Below are 9,566 nucleotides of genomic sequence, written 5' to 3' on the forward strand. Positions count from 1 at the left end.
TCATCTTCATCTTCATCTTCATCTTCATCTTCATCTTCATCTTCATCATCTTCATCATCTTCATCTTCAATTCCTTTCATGGAACTAAAGTTATGTTGCACACCTGAAGGAAGAGGCCTTTCATGTGGCACCTCATTTTTGAAAATCGAACGAACGATACAGATTTTAGGACTGAGTGTTAAATATTTAACGCAACCCAAAAAACAACACGTGGTCAATTGTTTGAGTCACTGTATGTTAAGCGCCAACCTATTATTATTATTATAATGATAATGCGGTTATTACACATTTAACTACTTCTGGCGAGGCAGAGGATGTCTAGACTAGTTCTGTGTTCTTTACCATGATATCTACCGATGAGGTTGATGTCTAGACGAGTTTTGTATATTCTATGTCTGGACAAACAAGAATTCACAATGATAAAAACGTGGTAAATATATTTTTATGTTACAGCTTATTATCCAAAGCATCAAAATCCGTGGTATCTCGAAAAGTACCAGGTGTCCAAAAATTATAAAAAATTCGAGAAGGCATGTATTTTGGATTTTTTGAAGATTTTACAGCTTTAAACGTAGAACGGATTTATTCTATATTCTTCCTTTCTACTTAGTGTTTTCTGTAGAAAGTTTCTGGAAAAAAACAGGGTTGCCAGATATACGAAAATTTATAATTGTTCAAAGGCTCCTCAGCATACTTCAATTCTATAGTTAACCCAAAACAGTTTGAAGAAATTAAAAACAATATTCACAATTACCTTTATTAAGAAAACGTGCCACATGTAAATTCTAAATGCTACAAAGAGCCACAAAAAAAAATATTTTTAAATAAAATATTATTATAAATGAAAAACATTAATTTTGTTATTAGTCGAATGTACGTGAGATAGACATTAAAGAAAATTCCTAAGATCTCTTTGGCCAAATTTTCAAAATCTGGTTTTACGTCAGTTAAAGCCGTTCGTAACAGTTCATTTAAAATCTCCAGTAAAAAATGCCCAACAGCAAAATTCCGGCGAAATGACATGTGTTCTCTCACAAGAGAAAAATATCCAAAATAGTACGTGAACAGAAAATTTGCAGAAACGTGCAAGTTAGACGAACAGCTGATAGAAATTTTGTTTACATTCAAAAGTATAAAAATGAAAACGTAAGAAAACCAATCCCGAAATATTATCCTGACACAGTTCACTGACTAAACGAATAATTACTTACTTCTTACAAGTTTAATTAATCGCATTTTACTATTTTAACTTCCAAACCATCAAATTCAATTTAAGGATTTGCGTACATCCAACCAGCTGTTTTTGATCAGCTGTTTTTTTGTTGGCAAATTGCTGTTGGCAAAAATTTTTCCAGCAGAAACTATCAGCTTTCCCTCAAAATGAAATGTCATTTTGCTTCTCTCAATTTCACCTATAACTTTCAATAATTATTAGGTACACGAATGCAACTAATTGTGAACGGTATTTTGACTTTACGAATTTCATTGTAGAGTACAAAGACTCACAGTTACACATTGTATATATATATGGTACGCAGCATTTTTCGACGGCGGATATTTTAAATCTGGTACTTGTTGCCGGAATTCAAGCAGTGGCGAACCTTTATGTTGAATTTCCAGTGCCTTATCTTCTTTTCGTTCTAAAAACGCCAACTCTTCTTCGCTTTTCTTAAAAAGGAGTATTACGGATATTGTAAATTCATCCTCAATTATGTTACATAAAAAAGGGTTTTTGAAGTATGTAAACGTACATTTAAATAATTTGAAATCGGCAAATCTTTTCTCCATGGAAAATAATGAAATATTCTTTCTTTTTGAGTTCATGAATAAAAAGACGTAGTTTAGCTTCAAAACTTTAAATAATTTGCGACAAATCAAAAACATTTTTATTCTCTCCTTGTAGAGACAAATTCAAGTTTTGCAAATATTCCATCATATCGGTAAAGAACATTAAGTAAGAAAGTTAATTTTCATTTTCCAATTGCGGGTAATGTTCCAATCTCAATTTGCGTATGTGTATATAAAAATAATTAAATAAAAAAAACTATACAATGGAAAAGAATGTTCAGCAAAGAAATATGTATTTTAAAAAATAAAAAAAGCAAAAATGTTCTAAGAAAACAGAAAGTAAAAAGAGCCGCACTTTGCTAAGCAAAAAGCCGCATTAGGCTCAAAAAGCTTCGTTTGCCCACCGTTGTAATATCACTATATGGGTATCAAACGGAAGGTGTTTAAACAAGCTTTAACACTAAAATGTCTTCGAGTAGAGTTGCCTATCTATCAGCTAAGGCTATCATTTTTATTATTTAATTTATATTATTAAAAGAAATAAAAATACGAATTTAAGTGAACAATTTTAAGTGGTGGCTTTTATGTCAGTGTTTTAAGAATTCTTTCAAACTTCAGGCTTTTATTAGCCTGCAAATTGCCACACTTGCAGTATCCGGGGCCTACCACGAGGAGGTTACAGGAAGAAAACTTAACATTTTTTATTAACTTTTTAATATTTTTTTGTTGAATTTTGATTATTTTTAATTTTATTTTTTTCCAATTTAAGAAGAATTTTTTGGAAAAATTATAAGTAATTTTTTTTGTCAAGAAATGTTGCGCCAAATTTAAATGGTTGTAGATCAAACAAAGCTAAACTATGCAAAAATAACATGTAATAATTGTAAAATATGCGCAATAAATAAGTAAAAACAGGCATTATTTTCCAAATAATCAAAACCATACCTGCACAGCAAAATATGCAAGAATATACACTTACGATTTCATGACATTTTAAAGGAAATCTCATGACTCGTAGAGATAACTTAATAATTTCCATTTTGTCAATGTTATTGTGGCTTATTAACATTTTATTTTATTTTATTTTTTTATATTTTTTTTTAATATTTTTATTGAGGTTTGTACCACGATTGTTTATTAGGAAAAATTGAAAAAGCAACAAGGTCTAAGCGGTAGAAGTTATAGCAGCTATTTCGGAGATCACCACATCTCCTCATCAGACTTCTTTTTTTCTAGACTTCAGCAGGGAGCGAACCTGCGTAATCGATGTTCAAAGTCAGAAGCGTTAACCACTGAGCTATGTACATCCCGTAAACTCTTGTTTCTAATTCATTTTCCTTATTCAACCAACTACTATTAAGTGCAGCCGATTTGCCGCTATTTAAACTCGACAGCGTGGTTGTTGTTGTCAATTCTATACATCCATTTGCTTATTTGCTTTTTTGTATAGTTTCAGGCAGGCTCTTCCTAAACTATGTATTTGTCAATGTTATTGTGGCTTATTAACATTTTATTTATTTATTTATTTTTTTTATATTTTTATTGAGCTTTGTACCACGATTGTTTATTAGGAAAAATTGATCCATCCATTTGAAGATGAACGAAGATTCCCAATAAAAACATGCAGAAAGGAAGGTTACTCATACGCCGTGTATCGTACATGTTCATTGAAACACACGCGTTTTCTTGAAAATTTAACAATTAATTACAAAAAGCTCAAAATATCCGCTGCTTTTTAACCGACCTCAAACGAAAATGTTACCAATTCGTCGGAATATTTTTCTTTTTATTTATTTTATTTTTTTTTATGTATGTTACCACATAACTTTGGACCACGTTAACCGATTTCTATAATTCGTTTTTTAAAGGAAAGGTGCTACCTCACAGGTGGTCCCATATTAATGTAGATATCTTTGGCTGTAGAATAGTGCGTTCTACTTTTTTGAACAGCGGTGGCTAGCAGTGGCGGTAATCGGAAAGTACACTTTGCTTAAATATGTAATTTTTATTAATTCAAACGTGTTTTAAAACAGGACTTTCTCAGTCCTCTGGCCCACTGTGCAATTACCTAATATAAAAAATGTACAAATCGTGTGACACTGCCTTAAAATGTTTGTGTCTTTACAGAGTAGTTACAAAACTTTATAAAAAATAAAGTTCTCTTTATGGGATTTTCTTCAAAATCCTGAGTTTTAATAAACCTGAAAAACATTTGTTGATATAGTAAATGATTTTGATTTCTTTACGTCCTTAGTGACACAAAGGTGGGCAGAAAGTGTGTGTGTGTGAATATGGACAGAAACCTTAGGACGAACCCCTTGGAGTCGCCTCAACCTTTGTAAGTAAAGGAGTTCAAAAATATGTGTTAAAACAACTATTTCGTTTTCTACTCTTATAAATAGATTTGAAAAGTATTTCAGGTTGAATAAACCGGCGTTGTTTGCTGTTACACCTATAATGAAGTTGAGCGCCTGTTTGCGCTTTTTTGCGGAAGGTGGTTATCAGACGGGTGTGGGAAAAGACCACGACGTTGGACTAGCGCAGTCTAGTTTCTCCAAAGCACTCGCCGATGTGCTACGTATATTTGAGACGTATCTGTGCCCACGGTGGGTACAGTTTCCAATGACAGCGGAAGAAAAAAGCAATATTGCGACTGCTTTTTATGTTAAACTTAAAGTTCCAGCTGTTGTCGGTTGTGTAGATGGAACACACGTTAAAATAATCGCACCATCCGAAAATGCTCACCTGTACTACAACAGAAAAGGATATTACAGTTTGAATGTTATGTTGGTACGTTCTTAAGTCGTTTTTGCAGAAAATTTACTTATTACTATTAATTCCAGGTGTATGACCAGGAAATAAAAATTCGCTAAGTCGATGCTTCTCATCCAGGTGCTAGTCAAGACTCGCTAATTGGGAACGTTAGCGATTTACGTTCACATTTTGAGACCGAATTTTCGAAGCATCCAAGAAATTTCTGGCTATTAGGTAAAGTTTAGCACTGTAAACATTTTTAAAGTCAGAGCATTCAGCTTTTATATATACATACATATGTATGTATGTATGTATGTACATAGTTATGCACGTATCTTCGCCTAGAAATTAAAACATACATATTTTCAATTACGTGTATTAAGGTGATGCTGGATATCCGTTGGAACCTTGGTTTATCACTCCTTATCGGATGCCAGGCCAAGCAGAAATGAAATTCAACGAAATACATTCGAAATGTCGCAACATTATTGAGAGAACAAACGGGGTTTTAAAAAACAGGTGGAGATGTATCCTTGGTGCTCGAGAACTACATTACACGCCAAAGAAAGCAGCACAAAGTATTAATGCTACTTGTTGCTTACACAACACCTGCATTTACTTCAGAGCGAATGTACCCGAAATACCCGATGGCGAAGTCGAGGTAAATTTTCCTGAAGCTCACGAAGTTCATACTACTACGCCGACGCGCAATATGGAGATTGCGAGATCAATAAGAAATAACATCCGCGAATCTTTTAATAATTAAAAATTAAGAATAGCAAATTTTGGAAATTTTTACGCACATTTAATTCTCGTAAGCATGGCTATAAATATGTATTACTATTTCGAAGTAATAAAACACTTAGATATGTTGTAATAAAAAATCATATAGAGTGCCGCACTAAAGTATTGACACTGGGAATTTTTCACAATGTATGTAAACTTTTTTACTTTAATTTTTCCTCTAATTTATTTATAAGAATTAGCTCATACCAACAAAAAAAAATTTAATCTCAAAACTTTGTACAAAACTCAGGAAAATTCACCAAACTTGCATACAAGTTTGCTCCTTTTTAATACGATTTTCTATAAAAGATCTAAGTATGCAGTTTAACAGCCTATTCAATTGTAGTATAAGAAAGTGTAAGCTTTAAGTTGCTAAAAAGCGCGTTGCTTTTGGCAATTTTTTTTTTCACGCAGCTTTCATACAAAAAAGTTGACGATCATTCTTCGTATGAAAGAAACTATGTGAAAAAAATTGCCAAAAATCAACGCGCTTTTTTCCAACTTAAAACTTGCACTTCATTATACTGCAATTGAATAGGCTATAAAACTACATACTTAGAATTTTTATAGAAAATCTTATTAAAAAGTTGCAAACTTGTATGTAAGTTTGGTGACTTTTCCTGAGTTTTGTACAAAGTTTCGAGGGTTAATTATTTTTTTGTTGGTATGAACTAATTTTTATAAAAAAATTAAGAGGAAAAATTAAAGTAAAAAAGTTTACATACAATGTGAAAAATTCCCTGTGTCAATAATTTCGTGTGGCACTGTACATACATATGTATTAGAGTCCAGCGCAAGTGTATTTGCCGCATTTCGTTCAATAAGTACTCCTTGCATTGTACTCTACTCCCAACACATTGTTACTCTTTTTCCGCATACATACCCTACTTGGCGTTGAGAGAGTAAATACTTGACGTACTTGCTATTACTCCACCAAAGTAGGTACTCTACTTTCTCTCATCGCGTACGAGAGATATTTGCTGCTGCCAAAAGGGAGTAGCAAATCTACTCTCTGTATACTTGTAGTATGGTAAGTACTTGCGTATTAAATTTCAATTCTGGTTGTTAGCCTACTAGTTGATATCGTTTCCGGCGCTGGTCAGTGAAATTAAAAGAGTAAAAATGGAATATGGAAATTGACGATGTAAGGAAATATTTACGGCCTTATTTATAAAAAAATAACGTAGATATAGACATATGTTTAATGTGACATTTTCATAAAACTCTTGTATTCAAGCAAACTTTTTAAATCTATGTATGTACTTAAATTTTTATGAAAGTATTATTTCTCATTTTCTATAAAACTATTTGCAGTCATTAACCAACAAATAAGTTGTCAAAAACAATAACTTAAGCAATGCTGCTATACGAAATAAAATTATTAGTGGCAAATCAAAATTTTGAAAAGTGCCGATTTTCACATTCGATAGTGGGACATGGTAGCGACGAGATGTACGAGCATTTTTTCTTAAGAGCTGCATACTGATTTAAGAAATTTTTTATAGAAGCAAATTTATTTTCCATTTATTGTGCGTAATTTTATATGAATTTCTAGTTTTTCTTGAGAGCCTTTACAAATAAAAAAAATTTCGGAATATGTACATATGTACATTAGAGTGGTCCAAAAAAATTAAGTTAGAATTTTAATGCCGGCACCCCCTAGGATTGTTCTATATCGAAAAAATATACCCCTATTTTTTATTTTGAAATCAAAAAATATTTAGGGGGTTCTCAAAGCACTCAAAGTTTTCCATGTATTTTATATGGAGAAAAAACCATTTTTCGTAGAAATGGTATAAAACTCTTAAAACTCGATATTTTTCAATCGGAAAACTGTGGTTCTCTTCAGGAGACTTCCAGTATTAATATCCAATTGTTTATTTAACTATTTGCATTTTCTAGGGGTTTTAGAGGACCTATAAAATATAGTTACTATGAAAAAATGGTTAAAGAGACAATTGCGTATTATTACTGGGAATCTCCTGAAGATAAGAAAAGTTTTCCGATCGAAAACTGTTGATTTTCAAGAACTCTACACTATTTCTACGAAAAGTTGTTTTTCCCCCATATAAAATACATGCAAAACTTTGAGCGCTTTGAGCACTCCCTATTTTTTTTTTTTTTCAAAATAAAAAATAGGGGTATATTTTTTTTCGATATAGAACAATCCTAGGGGGTGCCGGCATAAAAATTCCGACCTTATTTTTTTACATACATTTTTGGACCACTTTAATGTACATACATACACAGCCATATAACTTGATTTCAAGAGAAACGAACAGCTCAGTAACTGGTGCGATTGCACTTTCTGAACGCGTTGTTGCGTACTTCTGATCAACTGAATAGTTGCGTGTTATATGATCGTAATATTTTTCTGATCATTTGACACAACATGTTGGTGTGTACCTTTGAGAGTTGAATTTGACAGCTAATGTATAAAGTCGTTCAGAAGACGCATAACGATCACTGATTTTTTTCTGAACCTACCCATTGATAACTTTTTTTTTGACAACACTGCGACAGCTCAAATTGGTATTGAGTAAAACCAAATGCAAGAGAGTTTTTGAATTTCATTGAGTTTTTTTTTAATAAATATCTACTAAAATAAGAGGTGTATGAATGGCGAAAGAAAAACTATCCGATTTTTTTTAAATCTAAACTACATTTTTACATATGTACATATGTACATGCATACATAAATGTATTTAATATGAAATTGAAATTTTCACATCAATTTGCGCTATCTTCAAACCCATGGTTTCAATTGTACGCATATCGTCAGGGTTTTCCCCACAACTTCGTTTTGCTGCAGTGAAGCGACAGAACAAGTGACGAGAAAAAATATATGCGGACACTTATATATGTATCTATGCACATACGTATCTATGTACATACGTATCTATGCATATATGTATCTATGCACATACGTATCTATGCACATACATACATATGTACTTAGGTATGTACACAGAGAAAATGATACAGGTAAAACGCAAGTTTTTAAAAGAAATTGTAAAATAAAAGTTTTTGAAATAATTTTACTTCATACAAAATAAAAAATACAGTATTTGTATTTACGACTTTAAAACGAAACATTCGCAAAACAAAAACGATCGTTATAATATATTTACTTTTTTACTGAGGAGAACAGACAAAATTAAAGAAACAACGGAAAAAATGCGTGTTTTCAAAACTAAAATGAAACATTTGAGGATTTTCTCCCAACGAATTGTAGTGCGACACAATTTTCAACAAGTAAAATAAAACTATACACTTTTAAAATAAAAAATTTAATTTATTTTCAGTCAATTAATTATGAAAAATATTTAAAACTAAAATGTTTTGCATAAGAATTTAAAAAGCTACCTAGCTATAATGAAAAACATTTCATATGTTTGCATCATTTGTCGAAAAAATTGTATTGATATAAATAAGGTAATTCAATCTTCAAAAAAGGTGATGAAGTATATACAAACAATACCGCCATTCTAACCACCTAACTACATGGAAGGGACATTGGTGATATGGTGGACTTCTTCGACCGAAAAAAGTTTTGGTAAGAATAATTTACAAAAATAAATTCTTATGAGTTATTAAATTATAATTTAAAACTTTCTTGCTTTAAATTACCGGGTTTGACCAGCGTGAAGAAAAACTAGCAGGCCCAGCGTTGAAGTAAGGCGGGAACATCTGTATGTATGTATGTATATAGTATTTGTAAAACATCTGTATTTTGTTTATTAAATTTTGTAACTTATTTATAAGTATATATGTATATCAATATATTTTTTACATGGTATGTATATACCAAATGACTTGTGATTTAATAAAAATAAAATTTGAATATCATATTTAAAAATGCATATTTTTAAAATGAAGAAAAAACATTTTAGGATTTAATTACAACATGCGTATATTCAATTATCAAACGATCGTTTTTAAAAACGATTTGAAAATTTGAGTACCAAAAACAAAAACATGGATTTTGGAAATTGAATTGAAAATTTCCGTTCTCAAAATTTAAATCAATATTGTAGGTGCAAAACCTGGGTCAAAACGTTTTTAAAATTAAAAAGTTCCATACAAATTTGAAAACGAAAATTTCTCTGTGTATATCAGCATTTTAGTTGAAAGTACGTTTTGCTCGTCGCTCTCTTCATCGCTCCACTACAATCCTGTCCTTAGTTTTATTCAGATACCACAAATGCACGATCCAGAAAATTCTTCTTTCATTCTTG

The sequence above is a fragment of the Rhagoletis pomonella genome, unplaced genomic scaffold (genome assembly GCF_013731165.1).
Source record: "Rhagoletis pomonella isolate Grant_MI unplaced genomic scaffold, Rhpom_1.0 Rhpom_scaffold_00013, whole genome shotgun sequence".
Lineage (NCBI taxonomy): Eukaryota > Metazoa > Arthropoda > Insecta > Diptera > Tephritidae > Rhagoletis > Rhagoletis pomonella.